The sequence below is a fragment of the Rutidosis leptorrhynchoides genome, chromosome 7 (assembly GCF_046630445.1).
Source record: "Rutidosis leptorrhynchoides isolate AG116_Rl617_1_P2 chromosome 7, CSIRO_AGI_Rlap_v1, whole genome shotgun sequence".
NCBI classification, from domain to species: Eukaryota; Viridiplantae; Streptophyta; class Magnoliopsida; order Asterales; family Asteraceae; genus Rutidosis; species Rutidosis leptorrhynchoides.
Window position 1 is genome coordinate 126,766,692 of NC_092339.1, and position 25,109 is coordinate 126,791,800.

The window sequence follows — 25,109 nt, forward strand, 5'->3', positions numbered from 1 at the left end:
AGTGTCCTCGTCAAATTATCCTTATATCCGAAGTCAAATATTCCAACTAATTGGGGACTTAAACTGTAACAAGGTTTTAATACTTTGTTTAACAATCACACCAGGATATCAACTGCGTGTAATCCAAGGTTTAATACTTTGTTAACGATTACGCCAAGTGTCCTTGTACATAATTTCACCCCTGTTTTAATAATTCTAGTGACTATTAATCCATTCTCGTGTCCGGTTAAATGAACAATTATTCGTACATATAAATTCCCCGCCCATCGTGTCCGATCGAGTGTATATGGTTATTTATAGGGACGTCCAATTGTAAATCTTTATATTAAAATTAACAAACTATCATTTAGTTAAACAAATATAATGCCCATTAATAGCCCATAGTCTAATTTCCACAAGTGTCGTTCTTTTGTCCAAACCCCAATTATGGTACAAAGCCCAATTTTAATATTTTTAGCCCAACATCATGATTACTTCATCTTAAATAAGCATAATAATAACTTAAGTACGAGACATTAATTTAAAAAGGAGAACATAGCTTACATTGATTATTTATCGCGTAGTGTTACACGGACAGAGCTCCAACTTTAAAACCCGTAAAATAACATTTACATTAACCCAAACTAATCTAATATAAAACTAACCTATACTATATATATATTATATATATATTATTATTACATAGGGAGTATTATTATTTTTATTATTTTTTTGTGTATTAAAACTCGGCAGAAAACGTTGATATTTATAGGACATTTCTGAAATTTCAAACTCTGCGAGTTGCGGCACTTTTACCCTTCAAACTCCGCGAGTCGCGGAGTTCGTAAATCCAGCTCACACAAGTTTGGATCCTAGTCTGCCGACGGTTTTAATATATAAATATAATATATATATATATATAATTTATATAATTAATTATATATTATATTATATTTATATACATTGTTAACTTGTAATTTTTAGTCCGTTGCGTCAAGCGTTGAGAGTTGACTCTGGTCCCGGTTCCGGATTTTCGAACATCCTTTCGTATAATTTAATATCTTGTACTTAGTGTTCCGCAACTTGTACTTTTGTCATTTTTAGACGTTTCTTATCAATAAATTGAACCACTTGGATTGTATCTTGTACATTTGAGCTTTTTGGACGTTTGCGTCTTCAAATCGTCGTTTTTACCTTTTGTCTTCGCACTTATTTATTTAAACGAATATTACTTGAAAATAGAACAATTGCAACTGAAAACTTTACATATCGGAAGGATATTGCTACTAAATATATGTTCATTTGGAGCACTATCAATAATATGTATACTTAATATTCATACATGTTAACAGTATACATATAGTAATAGTTATATATACTCAACTACTATGTACAATTATATTTTAAATATCAAGTTTTATGTGTTTGATTTATAATATATAATTATTTACACATAATTGTTCGTGAATCGTCGGAATCGGTCAAAGGTTAAATGCATTCATGGAAATAGTTCAAACATTATGAGACTCAGTTTAATAGACTTTGCTTATCGTGTCAAAATCATATAAGATTAAGTTTAAATTTGGTCGGAAATTCCCGGGTCATCACAGTACCTACCCGTTAAAGAAATTTCGTCCCGAAATTTGAGTGAGGTGGTCATGGCTAACAATAATAATGTTTTCATGACGAATATGAGTTGATAAATTGAGTTTTATCATCATTGAGTAATATGGATATAAATAATTCGATTATTCGAAGAGTACGAATGAAGCTATCACCAAAGAGTGAAATAGAAAAGTAAAGATTCATCTTAACTTTTGACAGAGTCAGGGTTGAATTCCGGAATTCAAGGGATTTAAAGAAAATCTTCGAAATCTATAAGATCGGATTCTTCGATATTTAAGGCAATTAAGATCTCTTTAATTAAATGCGGTCATCTGTCTCGATTGTTACGTCTGATTTTTCCTTTATAATTTAAACTCTTCCGTTCCATTATTCTCGCCATCCATATACTTTCTTTCTTAGTTCATACATCCGAAAAATTATGAAAATGCTTAATCCAATACTGATCCTTGTCCTTATTCTTACTATCGCAATGATCGTTCTTCTTTTCCAACTCCCACCAGAAGAATCGGTTTATTTCTACTATGCTCTAGTGATTATTGTATTTATAATCCTCCCGTGTCTTTATATTGCTATACGCACTGATATTCACGGTTTGTAATTTGTGTTGTTATTGGGCTTTATATCTTCCCTGATATTTCGAAGTCCCTGCTTCTATCTTCTATAATCATTGTCATCCCCAGTTAATATTTCCCCCCTATTTACTGCAATTTATACTCCAATTTCTATTTCGGAGCTTTGTCCCTTCGTTTCTTCTTCTTCTTGCGATTGGGCATTTCTTGTAATGGTCCAGAATTCGCAGATATAAGTTTCAGAATAACATTGTTAATGTCCTAAGAAGAAAACGGTAATAGCACAATTTGACTTGTCAAATTACCAGAATTCAATGGAAAAGATAACTATCAAGAAAATATGTTCTTGATATGTTTATAGATTAGATAGAATGTAAGAGTCGTGTAACATGACACATGATGACGTTATGGTCTGTGAATCATCACGTTTCATTAGAAACTCAGCATGACTTACTGTAATATAATCACGCTGATCAAGTGTCATTATATTATACTAACTCATGCATCAGTTCCCAACATTACTTCAATAACATTCATATTTAAGCTCGAAAGTTTGCAGAATATAGAAACTAACAGTTTCTATATGATGTAACACTGATAGCACGAAGAGATTAATGATTTCAGATAAGAAAAGTTATAAAAATATTTTCAGAAATATGGAGGATATTTATAATGAAAGATACGATAATATCTTTGAATATCTAAGATCAGAGAATGATGGAAACTATTGTCCGCAAGGATTTAGAGTAAGGAGCAAGATATTCACTAAAGACTTCAGCAGGTATTGAATCATTTGGATTCTTTGAAGTCAAACTTATTCTTTGTGATTTGTCCACGGCTTCCTTCATAGTTTCGCATAATTCGCTTTTCGGTACTAAATTTTCTATTGAATGTTTCCAATACTCCATTCTTTATTATCAAACTGTTGGCCGTTTAGACCATCTACGATTTTGCTGTTTCCTCTGCATTTAATGCTACCATATCTGAATCATCGGTTATCAATTCGAGGTGGTTTCAAGGGAATTGTGTTTTTAGATGATTAAACGCTGATGGTACTACGGTGGAACATAAAAGGTTTCCCGGTAACAATAAAAGAACATACATATATATCAAGGTGATAATAAGATTTTTTCGAATGAAAAGTCGAAGTTGACTTGCTGGAGCTGTGACCAAATTTGCTACTTTGAAAGGAATCATCAAGTTATTTTTGGGTAATAATAACACTAAAGGAATTAGCATAGATACGTGTTAAATGTTTACTCAGGTTCCGAGTGTTTTTCAGAGGCATAACTATATGTATCAATCTTTTCTTCCGTAGATGAAGTGCGGTTGGTTCATCCTATCGATTGAGGTGTTTTCAAGAATCATGAAAGGTTTGAATGCAGATTGCAATCGTCAAGATACAAACTAGGTTTAAGATGAACTTAAGTGGCAAATTCGAAGAATTGTTTAGTTTCATATGTTATAATCAATATTTTAATTCATTTTTAATTGTTCAAACTTGGTAGTTGATAAGGCTAAAAAGGAACATATATTTCATAGCAAAATCCCCCAAGAAAGACAAGATTTTAGTTGCAATTGTTCCATTTTCGAGTAATATTCGTTTATTTTAAATAAGTGCGAAGACAAAAGGCGAAAACGAAGATTTGAAAACGCAAAGGTCCAAAAAGCTCAAAAGTACAAGATACAATCAAAAAGGTTCAAATTATTGATGAAGAACGTCTAAAAATGACAAGAGTACGAGTTACAAAATGCAAAGTACACGATATAAAATAGTACGAAAGGACGTTCGAAAATCCGGAACAGGGACATGAGTCAACTCTCAACGCTCGACGCAACGGTGTAAAAATTACGAGTCAACTATGCACAAGAATAAAATATAATATTTAAATAATTTATAATAAGAATAATATTAAATAATAAAAAGTTGTTAATTGAGCATAGTTCAGGGGTCGTAAATGAAAATTCAAATTTTCATTTCGCCTATAAAAGGCTTTGCAATTCATCGATTTAAAGACACTCCTTTTTCAATCCCATTTTCCAATCTTTCTCTTTCGTATATGTAATAAAAATATATATAATTTTAATTTTAATTTTAATTTTAATAATAATTTTAATTATGATTTAATTTAGTTATGGTACAAATGATTTACGGGTTTTAAGTCAAAACTCTGCCCGTGTAATACTACGATATTAATACCCACTGTAAGTTATGTCTTTCCTTTTAAATTTAATGTCTAGTAGCTAAGCCGTTATTATGCTTATTTAATACCGAAGTAATCGTGATGTTGGACTAAATTAAGACGGGACAATTGGACTTTGGACCATAATTAGGATATGGACAAAAGACCGACTCCTGTGGACTTTGGACCATAGACAATTAATAGATGGGGGGTATTGTCTAAATTGAGCGACAACTCATGGGAGCCTGTCGAACCTATCTTCAAATTAATTGATCTAATAATTAATTAAATGGTTATGGATGTCCTATTTAGTGACGTTTATTCGACATCCTTTACAATCGTTTAATTAATTATTTGGGTTGGGTAATTTATTATTCACTATGGCCAAATGGGTAAATTAATATTCATGGACCAATAAAACAGGGGTGGATTACATTCAAGGACACTTGGGGTAATTGTTAACAAAGTATTAAAACCTTGGATTACACGCAGTCGATAACCTGGTGTAATTATCAAACAAAGTATTAAGACCTTGTTACAGTTCGGATCCCTAATTAGTTGGAATATTTGACTTCGGGAATAAGGCTAATTTGCCAAGCAATTTATAATTATGACCGATGAACTATTTTGGACAAAAACCATATAGGTTTCAAATACTTCAGGGCAAAGGACAATTAACCCATTGGACTAAACTAAAATCAAAAAGTCAAACATCATGATTACGGAAGTTTAAATAAGCATAATTATTTTATTGTATTTCTTGCCATACCTTTATTTACTGTCATTTTATTTTCTCGCATTTTTATTTTCTGTCATTTTATTTTCTGTCATTTACTTTATCGCACTTTATTTATTGTTATTTACTTTACTCTCTAAATTAAGTTATTTTTATATTTTATATTAGGTTTTAATTGTGACTTAAGTCTTAAAAATCGACAAACCGGTCATTAAACGGTAAAACCCCCTTTAATAACAATAATAATACTACTTGTATATATATATATATATATATATATATATATATATATATATATATATATATATATATATATATATATATATATATATATATATTTATTTTTGTACAAATATATTTAAAAAAAAAAATATAGCGTTGAACTTCACTAGCTCCCTGTGGAACGAACCGGACTTACTAAAAACTACACTACTCTACGATTAGGTACACTGCCTATAAGTGTTGTAGCAAGGTTTTGGTATATCCCATCCGTAAAATAAATAAAACTTGTAGCATATTTCATCGCTTTTCGTACTAAAAATATATAATATTTCGTACACCCCCGCTACCACATCAAGTTTTTGGCGCCGCTGCCGGGGAGCGCTAAAACGCTATATTTTTAATTTATATTTGTGAAAATATAATTATAAAAAAATTAATTTCGGGGACCGTGTGTCAAATATAGATTTTGTTAAGATTTTAGTAATTTTAGTTCTCTTTAGTTTTTGTAAAATAGATTTTCTTTATGTGATTATATTAAAAACAAAAAACAAAAAAAGGACATGTAGCAATTAGCATCGATTTCTCAATTTCAATTAGTTATCCCTAATGTTGGCCATGGATTGTGGAGTTTGTCCCACATGACATTATCATAAAGCAACTAGCAACTTAAAAAAAAAAAAAAAAAAAGACACGTAGCAATTTCAACATGATTTAAATTGATCCACTAATAAGCCACTATCTTAAAGTAAAAGATTTTTTTTTTTTTTTTTGTCTAATAATTGGGACAGGAACGTATTAAATTATAGAAAGTTGATGTGTGATAGGTATCTAACGCCAAGTTTTTTTTTACGTATAGAAACAGATAAAAAAAGAGTTGATGTGATTGAATTGTGATAGGTACATAAAAGATAAATATGTGATGATAGATTTAATCTAATACCTAACACCGATTGTTTGCTCATTGTTATCCTATGTGGCAATATCATTCACTTTCTATATGTATCTGTAAGTAAACATTGCTCAATTATTATCTAAAAGTGATTTGTCGTTGATAATAATAACCAGTTAGTAGATAGTATTAAAGTTTTATTTATTTAAAAAAAAAAAAAAAAACCTTGTTCTAAGGCAATATATTTCATACGCATGCCAAAAGTACCATGCACATCAAATAGGCTATCACAATTTAGGTGATTTCGAAAAAATAGGCTCATCATTTACTATAAGAAACACTAATATATTGATGTTCATAAATTTATGTGGCCATCAACCTATAAGCATAAATATTTACAATTGCACATCATTTACTTGCAAAAGCACCTAGAACTAATGGCCATCTATAAGAATTAAAATATATTTATACAATAAATAATAATTTTAGTACCTTTTAAGTTACGACGCGCTACTTTCTTATTTTTATTTTTCGACCTTTTATTTATTTATTTATTTTTCGACATTTTTCGGCGCAATCTTTTCCTTTCTTATTTCTCGACGCTCTAGTTTTTAGGACTTAGAATTTTCTCTACTTCTTATCTAATTTCTCAAACGGAAAGAAAAATTATTTAAGCGGTTAAGTTAATAGACGTTGACATTTTTCTGGTTCGTAGTAATAGTTGGATTTGTTAGTGGCAAGTTGTGGGCTTCCGATTTAAAGGGTCCTGGCTTTCTGCTGCATCTTTTGGCTATTCGAAACGTGGGCAAAATCAGAAAAGTCTATTAATTGGACAACTTATATAAGTTTTTCTATTTTTATAACTAATAGGATATTCAGTGAATGCACCGAGCAAAACGTTCACCACCTTTCATACGTTCACCACCTGTAACTCGATCAAGACATCTAGCAAATATTGTCGCCGTTGATTTTTCTTTAGAATCATCATCTAGTCAAACAAGAACTCCAATACAAATTTCCGATAATCCATCTTTTGAACCCGACTTCACAACTAAGAACCCGGAGGATATTCAAGGACAATTCCAAGATCCAGAACCACTAATTATTCCTCCTGAACCACAAACCGTTAAATCAGAATCTTCTAGTGATTCGTATTCAACAAATTTAAATATGGAAAATCTAGAACCTCTAAGTATGGAAGATCGAATGAGAGCTAAACGCACTGGCCAAGGCCATGCAATTATTAAACCAGAAGTTAATGCGCCAGATTATGAAATCAAAGGACAAATTCTACATATGGTGACTAACCAATGCCAATTCAGTGGTGCGCCGAATGAAGATCCTAACGAACATCTTCGAACCTTTAATAGGATCTGTACACTATTCAAGATCCGAGAAGTGGAAGACGAGCAAATCTATCTCATGTTATTTCCCTGGACTTTAAAGGGAGAAGCTAAAGATTGGTTAGAATCGTTACCTGAAGGGGCGATTGACACATGGGATGTTTTAGTTGAAAAATTTCTTAAACAATTCTTTCCGGCATCCAAAGCCGTGAGACTTCAAGGAGAAATTGTTACGTTCACACATAAGCCAAGCGAAACATTATATGAGGCGTGGACAAGATTCGGAAGGATGTTGAGAGGATGTCCTCAACACGGTTTAGATACTTATCAAATAGTACAAATCTTCTACCAAGGTGTCAACGTTGCTACACAAAAAGACATCGACATAACAGCTGGTGGTTCCATTATGAAGAAAACCGCAACTGAAGCTTACAAAATCATTGATAACACAGCATCCCACTCACATGAGTGGCATCAAGAAAAAGATATATATCGTTCATCTAAAGTGGCTAGAGCCGATTCTAGCCATGACTTTGATTCTGTTTCCGCAAAAATAGATGCTTTCGAGAGACGAATGGAAAAGATGAATAAAGATATTCACGCAATACGAATCAGTTGTGCGCAATGTGGTGGACCACACTTATTGAAAGATTGTCACATTGAACCAACCATGGAACAACGAGAGAATGTTTCCTATATGAACCAAAGGCCGGGAAATAATTATCAAAATAATTATCAACCGCCAAAGCTAAACTTCAATCGAAATCAAAACATTCTTTACAATCCAAATGGACCAAACAATAACTCGTACAACCAACAAGGTCCAAATAACCAACCGACTCAAACCAACACTTTCAATCAACAAAGATATGGCTTGTATAAACCACCACAACAAACCGAAGAGAAAAAGCCAAATCTAGAAGAAATAATGGTAAAGCTAGTTGAATCTCAAACCCAATTTATTACATCTCAAACCCAAACAAATGAGAGGTTTGATCAGTCATTAAGAACTCAACAAGCTTCCATTTTGAATCTAGAAAAACACGTAGGTACTCTTGCTAGCATAATGAGTGAGAGGGAACAAGGAAAGCTACCGAGTAATACTGAAGTAAATCCTCGGAATGAGAATGTTAACATGGTGTCAACAAATTCTGAAAAACCAGCTCCAGAAGTTGGGAAGGTTTTAGAAGTGAGTAACAATGAAGAAGTTACACCACCACCACCCGAGTATGTAAAGCCAGTGGTGGCACCATACAAACCACCCATCCCGTTTCCAAGAAAAGGAGTTGAGTATGAGCAAGTGATAGTTAATAAAAATTGTGATACTTCTGAAAAGAAGAAGAAGAAAAAGAATAAGAAAGCACAAGAAACAAAAGCCGTAGAAGTAAACTCGGTGAATACAGTTCCACCAAAACCACCTCCTAGGGTAGGTGATCCGGGTGAATTTATTGTTCCTTGTCTATCTAGTGATTGTGTCATGTATGACGCACTAGCAGATTTAGGTGCGAGTGTAAGTGTTATGCCTCTTTCATTATATAAGAGATTAGGTGTAGGTAAGTTAACTCCAACGGATATGAGTGTTCGACTCTTTGATCAAACCATTAAGCACCCAGTTGGAATTGCTGACAACCTACTCATTCAAGTGGGTAATATAACCTTTCTATTCGAATTCATTGTCATTGACATAGAAGAGGACCCAAACATTCCTCTAATTTTAGGTCGACCATTCTTTGCATCCACCGGGGCGTTATTTGATGTAGGAAATGGAAGAATGACACTTAAAAGTGGTGACAAATCGATCACCTTTATGATTCGAAAGTCTAAATCTCCACCAACCAAAACCGTTGAACCAGTAAAAACAATTGGTAATAACCATGTTGTTTTACCAACTCCAACGGTAGTGCTTAACAATAATAAAACGCCTAATTTTGGGGAAGATGAAGTAACACCTAATGATGACTTGATAACAAAGAACCCCGTTGTTGATACGAAATTAAATGACCCCATTATTAACAGTTCAATGAAGAAACTTTTTAAACGGGCTATCGATGCTAGAAGTAAGGGGAACTTTAAGTTATGTAACCGGTTAGTATCCAATCTGTCGCCTAAAGAAAAGGCGAAGCTAGTTGAATTATGGGATTTCACAGAGGAAGCTAGGCAATGGCTTAAAGAAAAAGTCACAGATATGCAAATTGATTATGGACCAAGAGAAATTGACGATGAAGCTAATCACAATTTCGACACCACAGCTACCTAAGTGTGGGGAGATTCAAATGTTCTAAAAAGAAAATGCTGTCTAGAGTTAGTTGTTCTGTTCTCGTGTAGTTCCGAGAGTGGAATCCGATTGGTCTTTTCCGCTAGCAGACACTAAAGAACTAGTTTTCTCCCTCCATTCTGAATTTTTAGGTTTTATATGAAATTAATATGCTTTTTAAATTTAAGTTTTGTGTGTTTTTAAAAAACAAAATTTACTTTATTTCATTAACGACTGCGTGAAAAAAAAATGATTTCTAAATTCGTCGTGAGTTGAACACTAGGTCATTGAACCGAAATTGCTTTACCCGAGGCCGGGACGACAAATTTTGTTATCATTATTTTTAATTTTATTGATTTAAAGTATGCCAAAAATATTATATGAACGTAGGGAGATATACCCAACTTTAAAAATATGTATATATGTTTGTAGTTTATCTTATGTATAGAACAGGGTAAAACAACGCACTTTCAAAGACGGGCATTAAGTTCAGAAAAGCAACCATTTTTGAAGAAAAACATGTGTGATAAAACAACAAAAGGAATGAACGATGAGGCGCGCCATCTATCATTCGACGAGCTTTGTAATTACAAACTCGGTATTTTTAATCACTTTTCTACGCTAATCACCCTCATGAATTTATAATTATAGTCTGATTTCATGCAAATGAGGGCATTGCATGATCTCAAGTGTGGGGAAGGGTTATAAATTCTCTCGGGTTTACACTTGGTTTATTTGCCAAATTTTGTGAAAATTTGAAAAATTTTCAACTAAATGAACTCAAAATCATGTTTATACATATTTATGAACGGTAAAAACTAGGTGATAATACCGAAATTATCGTTACCTCAAAAAGGACATAAATTGAGAAACAACCCAAAACGCTTGAATTCATTTAAAATGGAATAGAAGAAAATAAAAAGGCAAAGAAAAACATAAATAAAAGCTAAGTGTGGGGAGAATGTACCAAGTTATTCAATTAAAAACTATCTATCACATATTATTGTACAAGATTATTGCAGGTACTTTTGCTTTGGACTAACCTAATCAGTTTTACCCAATTTATTGTAATATATTTGAAAGGAAGATAAATCTACACGATGAATCAATTCCATCATTAAAAGGAAGTAAAGTCTTCCGAAAAAGACACGCGCTTCTTGATTTAGGTCAAGAAGTTGTCGTCCAGACCAGCTGTAGGTTGACGAAAAATCTAGAAAAGTCATCTCTAAAATCAGCAGGAAATCCACGGACCTCAGCATCAAACAGGGTCGCCAAGTGGTCAGATTTATCCTAACCATGAGAAGGATTTATCTCGTACAATGGGGGGGCAACATGCAAATTAGCTTGATAAGACTAATGAATCAGATCCCCAGAAAAGGATAATCTCCTTAAAGATTAAAAATCAGCTTTTAAGCCTGATATTACTCAATCCTTGAGATTGACCTTAAAGATTGAGAATTCAAACTCATGGAATTCGATGATATCTAAACTCGAGCTTGAACGAGAAAATATTTTGATCAAAAATACAAACCGATTTGTTTTCTGAAAACCCATTTTCAATGCGTTCATTACCATTGAACGTAAAATCCTAGGAATTCACCTGGAATTCATTAGGTCACCTGAACCAAATCGGGTGTCAACCGTAAGAACGGTGGTTGCATAGCATGGTCGGAGACAGGACCTTGTGCCAGACCAAAAAATCATAGGATGATCTTTACTATTGCTCCTACCAAGGATAGTACTAGCATCCGACACGTTAAAAGACCATAATCATCTGCATGTCATTAGACATTGCCTTAACAGTTTCTTGTTCATCGCTTTCCTTTACAACCGGACGGTAGTTTACCGAAAGGTAATATACGGGACAAGTAAACTGGACGTGTTGCTTTCTTAATACAAGGTTAGCAAGTGGGTAACACAAAACCATAAGTTTTGAGCTAAAATTTCCAAATCTGAAACCCACAACACCCACAAAAACATTTTGCAAACACCGGTGAAGGGTTATTCCGGAAAACTTATCTAGGGTAAAAGCTAGATTGAATTTTCAAAAGATCAAATGTTTTCATAAAGATCCAGTTTCCTTAAGGATCTAAATTTTTTATAGTCATGTGGGACTGTAAACCGCCTTTCAAATGTGCACTTTGCTTTGGAAACCGAAAGTAAATCGGCTATTTGATTGCAAGTGTCGTTGACCTAAACCCGAGGCAACTGTGGATGACACACCCACCTTTAACCATGGCTCTATCGTTACTATCATTGTTTATACCGCTCTATCAAAATCACTGATGTACAAAGTGTGAAGAATAAAGAAGTGATTCGTGTGATGTATTATATTATTTCAAGACTGTATTGCTTGAGGACAAGCAACGCTCAAGTGTGGGGATATTGATAAGGCTAAAAAGGAACATATATTTCATAGCAAAATCCCCCAAGAAAGACAAGATTTTAGTTGCAATTGTTCCATTTTCGAGTAATATTCGTTTATTTTAAATAAGTGCGAAGACAAAAGGCGAAAACGAAGATTTGAAAACGCAAAGGTCCAAAAAGCTCAAAAGTACAAGATACAATCAAAAAGGTTCAAATTATTGATGAAGAACGTCTAAAAATGACAAGAGTACGAGTTACAAAACGCAAAGTACACGATATAAAATAGTACGAAAGGACGTTCGAAAATCCGGAACAGGGACATGAGTCAACTCTCAACGCTCGACGCAACGGTGTAAAAATTACGAGTCAACTATGCACAAGAATAAAATATAATATTTAAATAATTTATAATAAGAATAATATTAAATAATAAAAAGTTGTTAATTGAGCATAGTTCAGGGGTCGTAAATGAAAATTCAAATTTTCATTTCGCCTATAAAAGGCTTTGCAATTCATCGATTTAAAGACACTCCTTTTTCAATCCCATTTTCCAATCTTTCTCTTTCGTATATGTAATAAAAATATATATAATTTTAATTTTAATTTTAATTTTAATAATAATTTTAATTATGATTTAATTTAGTTATGGTACAAATGATTTACGGGTTTTAAGTCAAAACTCTGCCCGTGTAATACTACGATATTAATACCCACTGTAAGTTATGTCTTTCCTTTTTAATTTAATGTCTAGTAGCTAAGCCGTTATTATGCTTATTTAATACCGAAGTAATCGTGATGTTGGACTAAATTAAGACGGGACAATTGGACTTTGGACCATAATTAGGATATGGACAAAAGACCGACTCCTGTGGACTTTGGACCATAGACAATTAATAGATGGGGGGTATTGTCTAAATTGAGCGACAACTCATGGGAGCCTGTCGAACCTATCTTCAAATTAATTGATCTAATAATTAATTAAATGGTTATGGATGTCCTATTTAGTGACGTTTATTCGACATCCTTTACAATCGTTTAATTAATTATTTGGGTTGGGTAATTTATTATTCACTATGGCCAAATGGGTAAATTAATATTCATGGACCAATAAAACAGGGGTGGATTACATTCAAGGACACTTGGGGTAATTGTTAACAAAGTATTAAAACCTTGGATTACACGCAGTCGATAACCTGGTGTAATTATCAAACAAAGTATTAAGACCTTGTTACAGTTCGGATCCCTAATTAGTTGGAATATTTGACTTCGGGAATAAGGCTAATTTGCCAAGCAATTTATAATTATGACCGATGAACTATTTTGGACAAAAACCATATAGGTTTCAAATACTTCAGGGCAAAGGACAATTAACCCATTGGACTAAACTAAAATCAAAAAGTCAAAAATCATGATTACGGAAGTTTAAATAAGCATAATTATTTTATTGTATTTCTTACCATACCTTTATTTACTGTCATTTTATTTTCTCGCATTTTTATTTTCTGTCATTTTATTTTCTGTCATTTACTTTATCGCACTTTATTTATTGTTATTTACTTTACTCTCTAAATTAAGTTATTTTTATATTTTATATTAGGTTTTAATTGTGACTTAAGTCTTAAAAATCGACAAACCGGTCATTAAACGGTAAAACCCCCTTTAATAACAATAATAATACTACTTGTATATATATATATATATATATATATATATATATATATATATATATATATATTTATTTTTGTACAAATATATTTAAAAAAAAAATATAGCGTTGAACTTCACTAGCTCCCTGTGGAACGAACCGGACTTACTAAAAACTACACTACTCTACGATTAGGTACACTGCCTATAAGTGTTGTAGCAAGGTTTTGGTATATCCCATCCGTAAAATAAATAAAACTTGTAGCATATTTCATCGCTTTTCGTACTAAAAATATATAATATTTCGTACACCCCCGCTACCACATCAAGTTTTTGGCGCCGCTGCCGGGGAGCGCTAAAACGCTATATTTTTAATTTATATTTGTGAAAATATAATTATAAAAAAATTAATTTCGGGGACCGTGTGTCAAATATAGATTTTGTTAAGATTTTAGTAATTTTAGTTCTCTTTAGTTTTTGTAAAATAGATTTTCTTTATGTGATTATATTAAAAACAAAAAACAAAAAAAGGACATGTAGCAATTAGCATCGATTTCTCAATTTCAATTAGTTATCCCTAATGTTGGCCATGGATTGTGGAGTTTGTCCCACATGACATTATCATAAAGCAACTAGCAACTTAAAAAAAAAAAAAAAAGGACACGTAGCAATTTCAACATGATTTAAATTGATCCACTAATAAGCCACTATCTTAAAGTAAAAGATTTTTTTTTTTTTTTTTTTTTTGTCTAATAATTGGGACAGGAACGTATTAAATTATAGAAAGTTGATGTGTGATAGGTATCTAACGCCAAGTTTTTTTTTACGTATAGAAACAGATAAAAAAAGAGTTGATGTGATTGAATTGTGATAGGTACATAAAAGATAAATATGTGATGATAGATTTAATCTAATACCTAACACCGATTGTTTGCTCATTGTTATCCTATGTGGCAATATCATTCACTTTCTATATGTATCTGTAAGTAAACATTGCTCAATTATTATCTAAAAGTGATTTGTCGTTGATAATAATAACCAGTTAGTAGATAGTATTAAAGTTTTATTTATTTAAAAAAAAAAAAAAAAACCTTGTTCTAAGGCAATATATTTCATACGCATGCCAAAAGTACCATGCACATCAAATAGGCTATCACAATTTAGGTGATTTCGAAAAAATAGGCTCATCATTTACTATAAGAAACACTAATATATTGATGTTCATAAATTTATGTGGCCATCAACCTATAAGCATAAATATTTACAATTGCACATCATTTACTTGCAAAAGCACCTAGAACTAATGGCCATCTATAAGAATTAAAATATATTTATACAATAAATAATAATTTTAGTACCTTTTAAGTTACGACGCGCTACTTTCTTATTTTTATTTTTCGACCTTTTATTTATTTATTTATTTTTCGACATTTTTCGGCGCAATCTTTTCCTTTCTTATTTCTCGACGCTCTAGTTTTTAGGACTTAGAATTTTCTCTACTTCTTATCTAATTTCTCAAACGGAAAGAAAAATTATTTAAGCGGTTAAGTTAATAGACGTTGACATTTTTCTGGTTCGTAGTAATAGTTGGATTTGTTAGTGGCAAGTTGTGGGCTTCCGATTTAAAGGGTCCTGGCTTTCTGCTGCATCTTTTGGCTATTCGAAACGTGGGCAAAATCAGAAAAGTCTATTAATTGGACAACTTATATAAGTTTTTCTATTTTTATAACTAATAGGATATTCAGTGAATACACCGAGCAAAACGTTCACCACCTTTCATACGTTCACCACCTGTAACTCGATCAAGACATCTAGCAAATATTGTCGCCGTTGATTTTTCTTTAGAATCATCATCTAGTCAAACAAGAACTCCAATACAAATTTCCGATAATCCATCTTTTGAACCCGACTTCACAACTAAGAACCCGGAGGATATTCAAGGACAATTCCAAGATCCAGAACCACTAATTATTCCTCCTGAACCACAAACCGTTAAATCAGAATCTTCTAGTGATTCGTATTCAACAAATTTAAATATGGAAAATCTAGAACCTCTAAGTATGGAAGATCGAATGAGAGCTAAACGCACTGGCCAAGGCCATGCAATTATTAAACCAGAAGTTAATGCGCCAGATTATGAAATCAAAGGACAAATTCTACATATGGTGACTAACCAATGCCAATTCAGTGGTGCGCCGAATGAAGATCCTAACGAACATCTTCGAACCTTTAATAGGATCTGTACACTATTCAAGATCCGAGAAGTGGAAGACGAGCAAATCTATCTCATGTTATTTCCCTGGACTTTAAAGGGAGAAGCCAAAGATTGGTTAGAATCGTTACCTGAAGGGGCGATTGACACATGGGATGTTTTAGTTGAAAAATTTCTTAAACAATTCTTTCCGGCATCCAAAGCCGTGAGACTTCAAGGAGAAATTGTTACGTTCACACAGAAGCCAAGCGAAACATTATATGAGGCGTGGACAAGATTCGGAAGGATGTTGAGAGGATGTCCTCAACACGGTTTAGATACTTATCAAATAGTACAAATCTTCTACCAAGGTGTCAACGTTGCTACACAAAAAGACATCGACATAACAGCTGGTGGTTCCATTATGAAGAAAACCGCAACTGAAGCTTACAAAATCATTGATAACACAGCATCCCACTCACATGAGTGGCATCAAGAAAAAGATATATATCGTTCATCTAAAGTGGCTAGAGCCGATTCTAGCCATGACTTTGATTCTGTTTCCGCAAAAATAGATGCTTTCGAGAGACGAATGGAAAAGATGAATAAAGATATTCACGCAATACGAATCAGTTGTGCGCAATGTGGTGGACCACACTTATTGAAAGATTGTCACATTGAACCAACCATGGAACAACGAGAGAATGTTTCCTATATGAACCAAAGGCCGGGAAATAATTATCAAAATAATTATCAACCGCCAAAGCTAAACTTCAATCGAAATCAAAACATTCTTTACAATCCAAATGGACCAAACAATAACTCGTACAACCAACAAGGTCCAAATAACCAACCGACTCAAACCAACACTTTCAATCAACAAAGACATGGCTTGTATAAACCACCACAACAAACCGAAGAGAAAAAGCCAAATCTAGAAGAAATAATGGCAAAGCTAGTTGAATCTCAAACCCAATTTATTACATCTCAAACCCAAACAAATGAGAGGTTTGATCAGTCATTAAGAACTCAACAAGCTTCCATTTTGAATCTAGAAAAACACGTAGGTACTCTTGCTAGCATAATGAGTGAGAGGGAACAAGGAAAGCTACCGAGTAATACTGAAGTAAATCCTCGGAATGAGAATGTTAACATGGTGTCAACAAATTCTGAAAAACCAGCTCCAGAAGTTGGGAAGGTTTTAGATGTGAGTAACAATGAAGAAGTTACACCACCACTACCCGAGTATGTAAAGCCAGTGGTGGCACCATACAAACCACCCATCCCGTTTCCAAGAAAAGGAGTTGAGTATGAGCAAGTGATAGTTAATAAAAATTGTGATACTTCTGAAAAGAAGAAGAAGAAAAAGAATAAGAAAGCACAAGAAACAAAAGCCGTAGAAGTAAACCCGGTGAATACAGTTCCACCAAAACCACCTCCTAGGGTAGGTGATCCGGGTGAATTTATTGTTCCTTGTCTATCTAGTGATTGTGTCATGTATGACGCACTAGCAGATTTAGGTGCGAGTGTAAGTGTTATGCCTCTTTCATTATATAAGAGATTAGGTGTAGGTAAGTTAACTCCAACGGATATGAGTGTTCGACTCTTTGATCAAACCATTAAGCACCCAGTTGGAATTGCTGACAACCTACCCATTCAAGTGGGTAATATAACCTTTCTAGTCGAATTCATTGTCATTGACATAGAAGAGGACCCAAACATTCCTCTAATTTTAGGTCGACCATTCTTTGCGTCCACCGGGGCGTTATTTGATGTAGGAAATGGAAGAATGACACTTAAAAGTGGTGACAAATCGATCACCTTTATGATTCGAAAGTCTAAATCTCCACCAACCAAAACCGTTGAACCAGTAAAAACAATTGGTAATAACCATGTTGTTTTACCAACTCCAACGGTAGTGCTTAACAATAATAAAATGCCTAATTTTGGGGAAGATGAAGTAACACCTAATGATGACTTGATAACAAAGAACCCCGTTGTTGATACGAAATTAAATGACCCCATTATTAACAGTTCAATGAAGAAACTTTTTAAACGGGCTATCGATGCTAGAAGTAAGGGGAACTTTAAGTTATGTAACCGGTTAGTATCCAATCTGTCGCCTAAAGAAAAGGCGAAGCTAGTTGAATTATGGGATTTCACAGAAGAAGCTAGGCAATGGCTTAAAGAAAAAGTCACAGATATGCAAATTGATTATGGACCAAGAGAAATTGACGATGAAGCTAATCACAATTTCGACACCACAGCTACCTAAGTGTGGGGAGATTCAAATGTTCTAAAAAGAAAATGCTGTATAGAGTTAGTTGTTCTGTTCTCGTGTAGTTCCGAGAGTGGAATCCGATTGGTCTTTTCCGCTAGCAGACACTAAAGAACTAGTTTTCTCCCTCCATTCTGAATTTTTAGGTTTTATATGAAATTAATATGCTTTTTAAATTTAAGTTTTGTGTGTTTTTAAAAAACAAAATTTACTTTATTTCATTAACGACTGCGTGAAAAAAAAAATGATTTCTAAATTCGTCGTGAGTTGAACACTAGGTCATTGAACCGAAATTGCTTTACCCGAGGCCGGGACGACAAATTTTGTTATCATTATTTTTAATTTTATTGATTTAAAGTATGCCAAAAATATTATATGAACGTAGGGAGATATACCCAACTTTAAAAATATGTATATATGTTTGTAGTTTATCTTATGTATAGAACAGGGTAAAACAACGCACTTTCAAAGACGGGCATTAAGTTCAGAAAAGCAACCATTTTTGAAGAAAAACATGTGTGATAAAACAACAAAAGGAATGAACGATGAGGCGCGCCATCTATCATTCGACGAGCTTTGTAATTACAAACTCGGTATTTTTAATCACTTTTCTACGCTAATCACCCTCATGAATTTATAATTATAGTCTGATTTCATGCAAATGAGGGCATTGCATGATCTCAAGTGTGGGGAAGGGTTATAAATTCTCTCGGGTTTACACTTGGTTTATTTGCCAAATTTTGTGAAAATTTGAAAAATTTTCAACTAAATGAACTCAAAATCATGTTTATACATATTTATGAACGGTAAAAACTAGGTGATAATACCGAAATTATCGTTACCTCAAAAAGGACATAAATTGAGAAACAACCCAAAACGCTTGAATTCATTTAAAATGGAATAGAAGAAAATAAAAAGGCAAAGAAAAACATAAATAAAAGCTAAGTGTGGGGAGAATGTACCAAGTTATTCAATTAAAAACTATCTATCACATATTATTGTACAAGATTATTGCAGGTACTTTTGCTTTGGACTAACCTAATCAGTTTTACCCAATTTATTGTAATATATTTGAAAGGAAGATAAATCTACACGATGAATCAATTCCATCATTAAAAGGAAGTAAAGTCTTCCGAAAAAGACACGCGCTTCTTGATTTAGGTCAAGAAGTTGTCGTCCAGACCAGCTGTAGGTTGACGAAAAATCTAGAAAAGTCATCTCTAAAATCAGCAGGAAATCCACGGACCTCAGCATCAAACAGGGTCGCCAAGTGGTCAGATTTATCCTAACCATGAGAAGGATTTATCTCGTACAATGGGGGGGCAACGTGCAAATTAGCTTGATAAGACTAATGAATCAGATCCCCAGAAAAGGATAATCTCCTTAAAGATTAAAAATCAGCTTTTAAGCCTGATATTACTCAATCCTTGAGATTGACCTTAAAGATTGAGAATTCAAACTCATGGAATTCGATGATATCTAAACTCGAGCTTGAACGAGAAAATATTTTGATCAAAAATACAAACCGATTTGTTTTCTGAAAACCCATTTTCAATGCGTTCATTACCATTGAACGTAAAATCCTAGGAATTCACCTGGAATTCATTAGGTCACCTGAACCAAATCGGGTGTCAACCGTAAGAACGGTGGTTGCATAGCATGGTCGGAGACAGGACCTTGTGCCAGACCAAAAAATCATAGGATGATCTTTACTATTGCTCCTACCAAGGATAGTACTAGCATCCGACACGTTAAAAGACCATAATCATCTGCATGTCATTAGACATTGCCTTAACAGTTTCTTGTTCATCGCTTTCCTTTACAACCGGACGGTAGTTTACCGAAAGGTAATATACGGGACAAGTAAACTGGACGTGTTGCTTTCTTAATACAAGGTTAGCAAGTGGGTAACACAAAACCATAAGTTTTGAGCTAAAATTTCCAAATCTGAAACCCACAACACCCACAAAAACATTTTGCAAACACCGGTGAAGGGTTATTCCGGAAAACTTATCTAGGGTAAAAGCTAGATTGAATTTTCAAAAGATCAAATGTTTTCATAAAGATCCAGTTTCCTTAAGGATCTAAATTTTTTATAGTCATGTGGGACTGTAAACCGCCTTTCAAATGTGCACTTTGCTTTGGAAACCGAAAGTAAATCGGCTATTTGATTGCAAGTGTCGTTGACCTAAACCCGAGGCAACTGTGGATGACACACCCACCTTTAACCATGGCTCTATCGTTACTATCATTGTTTATACCGCTCTATCAAAATCACTGATGTACAAAGTGTGAAGAATAAAGAAGTGATTCGTGTGATGTATTATATTATTTCAAGACTGTATTGCTTGAGGACAAGCAACGCTCAAGTGTGGGGATATTGATAAGGCTAAAAAGGAACATATATTTCATAGCAAAATCCCCCAAGAAAGACAAGATTTTAGTTGCAATTGTTCCATTTTCGAGTAATATTCGTTTATTTTAAATAAGTGCGAAGACAAAAGGCGAAAACGAAGATTTGAAAACGCAAAGGTCCAAAAAGCTCAAAAGTACAAGATACAATCAAAAAGGTTCAAATTATTGATGAAGAACGTCTAAAAATGACAAGAGTACGAGTTACAAAACGCAAAGTACACGATATAAAATAGTACGAAAGGACGTTCGAAAATCCGGAACAGGGACATGAGTCAACTCTCAACGCTCGACGCAACGGTGTAAAAATTACGAGTCAACTATGCACAAGAATAAAATATAATATTTAAATAATTTATAATAAGAATAATATTAAATAATAAAAAGTTGTTAATTGAGCATAGTTCAGGGGTCGTAAATGAAAATTCAAATTTTCATTTCGCCTATAAAAGGCTTTGCAATTCATCGATTTAAAGACACTCCTTTTTCAATCCCATTTTCCAATCTTTCTCTTTCGTATATGTAATAAAAATATATATAATTTTAATTTTAATTTTAATTTTAATAATAATTTTAATTATGATTTAATTTAGTTATGGTACAAATGATTTACGGGTTTTAAGTCAAAACTCTGCCCGTGTAATACTACGATATTAATACCCACTGTAAGTTATGTCTTTCCTTTTTAATTTAATGTCTAGTAGCTAAGCCGTTATTATGCTTATTTAATACCGAAGTAATCGTGATGTTGGACTAAATTAAGACGGGACAATTGGACTTTGGACCATAATTAGGATATGGACAAAAGACCGACTCCTGTGGACTTTGGACCATAGACAATTAATAGATGGGGGGTATTGTCTAAATTGAGCGACAACTCATGGGAGCCTGTCGAACCTATCTTCAAATTAATTGATCTAATAATTAATTAAATGGTTATGGATGTCCTATTTAGTGACGTTTATTCGACATCCTTTACAATCGTTTAATTAATTATTTGGGTTGGGTAATTTATTATTCACTATGGCCAAATGGGTAAATTAATATTCATGGACCAATAAAACAGGGGTGGATTACATTCAAGGACACTTGGGGTAATTGTTAACAAAGTATTAAAACCTTGGATTACATGCAGTCGATAACCTGGTGTAATTATCAAACAAAGTATTAAGACCTTGTTACAGTTCGGATCCCTAATTAGTTGGAATATTTGACTTCGGGAATAAGGCTAATTTGCCAAGCAATTTATAATTATGACCGATGAACTATTTTGGACAAAAACCATATAGGTTTCAAATACTTCAGGGCAAAGGACAATTAACCCATTGGACTAAACTAAAATCAAAAAGTCAAAAATCATGATTACGGAAGTTTAAATAAGCATAATTATTTTATTGTATTTCTTACCATACCTTTATTTACTGTCATTTTATTTTCTCGCATTTTTATTTTCTGTCATTTTATTTTCTGTCATTTACTTTATCGCACTTTATTTATTGTTATTTACTTTACTCTCTAAATTAAGTTATTTTTATATTTTATATTAGGTTTTAATTGTGACTTAAGTCTTAAAAATCGACAAACCGGTCATTAAACGGTAAAACCCCCTTTAATAACAATAATAATACTACTTGTATATATATATATATATATATATATATATTTTTATTTTTGTACAAATATATTTAAAAAAAAAATATAGCGTTGAACTTCACTAGCTCCCTGTGGAACGAACCGGACTTACTAAAAACTACACTACTCTACAATTAGGTACACTGCCTATAAGTGTTGTAGCAAGGTTTTGGTATATTCCATCCGTAAAATAAATAAAACTTGTAGCATATTTCATCGCTTTTCGTACTAAAAATATATAATATTTCGTACACCCCCGCTACCACATCAAGTTTTTGGCGCCGCTGCCGGGGAGCGCTAAAACGCTATATTTTTAATTTATATTTGTGAAAATATAATTATAAAAAAATTAATTTCGGGGACCGTGTGTCAAATATAGATTTTGTTAAGATTTTAGTAATTTTAGTTCTCTTTAGTTTTTGTAAAATAGATTTTCTTTATGTGATTATATTAAAAACAAAAAACAAAAAAAGGACATGTAGCAATTAGCATCGATTTCTCAATTTCAATTAGTTATCCCTAATGTTGGCCATGGATTGTGGAGTTTGTCCCACATGACATTATCATAAAGCAACTAGCAACTTAAAAAAAAAAAAAAAAAGGACACGTAGCAATTTCAACATGATTTAAATTGATCCACTAATAAGCCACTATCTTAAAGTAAAAGATTTTTTTTTTTTTTTTTTGTCTAATAATTGGGACAGGAACGTATTAAATTATAGAAAGTTGATGTGTGATAGGTATCTAACGCCAAGTTTTTTTTTACGTATAGAAACAGATAAAAAAAGAGTTGATGTGATTGAATTGTGATAGGTACATAAAAGATAAATATGTGATGATAGATTTAATCTAATACCTAACACCGATTGTTTGCTCATTGTTATCCTATGTGGCAATATCATTCACTTTCTATATGTATCTGTAAGTAAACATTGCTCAATTATTATCTAAAAGTGATTTGTCGTTGATAATAATAACCAGTTAGTAGATAGTATTAAAGTTTTATTTATTTAAAAAAAAAAAAAAAAACCTTGTTCTAAGGCAATATATTTCATACGCATGCCAAAAGTACCATGCACATCAAATAGGCTATCACAATTTAGGTGATTTCGAAAAAATAGGCTCATCATTTACTATAAGAAACACTAATATATTGATGTTCATAAATTTATGTGGCCATCAACCTATAAGCATAAATATTTACAATTGCACATCATTTACTTGCAAAAGCACTTAGAACTAATGGCCATCTATAAGAATTAAAATATATTTATACAATAAATAATAATTTTAGTACCTTTTAAGTTACGACACGCTACTTTCTTATTTTTATTTTTCGACCTTTTATTTATTTATTTATTTTTCGACATTTTTCGGCGCAATCTTTTCCTTTCTTATTTCTCGACGCTCTAGTTTTTAGGACTTAGAATTTTCTCTACTTCTTATCTAATTTCTCAAACGGAAAGAAAAATTATTTAAGCGGTTAAGTTAATAGACGTTGACATTTTTCTGGTTCGTAGTAATAGTTGGATTTGTTAGTGGCAAGTTGTGGGCTTCCGATTTAAAGGGTCCTGGCTTTCTGCTGCATCTTTTGGCTATTCGAAACGTGAGCAAAATCAGAAAAGTCTATTAATTGGACAACTTATATAAGTTTTTCTATTTTTATAACTAATAGGATATTCAGTGAATGCACCGAGCAAAACGTTCACCACCTTTCATACGTTCACCACCTGTAACTCGATCAAGACATCTAGCAAATATTGTCGCCGTTGATTTTTCTTTAGAATCATCATCTAGTCAAACAAGAACTCCAATACAAATTTCCGATAATCCATCTTTTGAACCCGACTTCACAACTAAGAACCCGGAGGATATTCAAGGACAATTCCAAGATCCAGAACCACTAATTATTCCTCCTGAACCACAAACCGTTAAATCAGAATCTTCTAGTGATTCGTATTCAACAAATTTAAATATGGAAAATCTAGAACCTCTAAGTATGGAAGATCGAATGAGAGCTAAACGCACTGGCCAAGGCCAGGCAATTATTAAACCAGAAGTTAATGCGCCAGATTATGAAATCAAAGGACAAATTCTACATATGGTGACTAACCAATGCCAATTCAGTGGTGCGCCGAATGAAGATCCTAACGAACATCTTCGAACCTTTAATAGGATCTGTACACTATTCAAGATCCGAGAAGTGGAAGACGAGCAAATCTATCTCATGTTATTTCCCTGGACTTTAAAGGGAGAAGCCAAAGATTGGTTAGAATCGTTACCTGAAAGGGCGATTGACACATGGGATGTTTTAGTTGAAAAATTTCTTAAACAATTCTTTCCGGCATCCAAAGCTGTGAGACTTCAAGGAGAAATTGTTACGTTCACACAGAAGCCAAGCGAAACATTATATGAGGCGTGGACAAGATTCGGAAGGATGTTGAGAGGATGTCCTCAACACGGTTTAGATACTTATCAAATAGTACAAATCTTCTACCAAGGTGTCAACGTTGCTACACAAAAAGACATCGACATAACAGCTGGTGGTTCCATTATGAAGAAAACCGCAACTGAAGCTTACAAAATCATTGATAACACAGCATCCCACTCACATGAGTGGCATCAAGAAAAAGATATATATCGTTCATCTAAAGTGGCTAGAGCCGATTCTAGCCATGACTTTGATTCTGTTTCCGCAAAAATAGATGCTTTCGAGAGACGAATGGAAAAGATGAATAAAGATATTCACGCAATACGAATCAGTTGTGCGCAATGTGGTGGACC

At 33.1% G+C, this 25,109-nt stretch overlaps 2 non-coding genes across 2 annotated transcripts; both read right to left on the reverse strand.

Annotated features, from left to right (window-relative positions):
* Positions 1 to 16,232: 16,232 nt before the first annotated feature.
* LOC139860761 (small nucleolar RNA R71) lies at positions 16,233 to 16,339 on the reverse strand. The gene has a single exon (XR_011763383.1). It is a non-coding gene; the product is annotated as a small nucleolar RNA R71 (small nucleolar RNA).
* An 8,345-nt stretch (positions 16,340 to 24,684) lies between these two features.
* LOC139860762 (small nucleolar RNA R71) lies at positions 24,685 to 24,791 on the reverse strand. Its single transcript, XR_011763384.1, has one exon. It is a non-coding gene; the product is annotated as a small nucleolar RNA R71 (small nucleolar RNA).
* Positions 24,792 to 25,109: the final 318 nt, after the last annotated feature.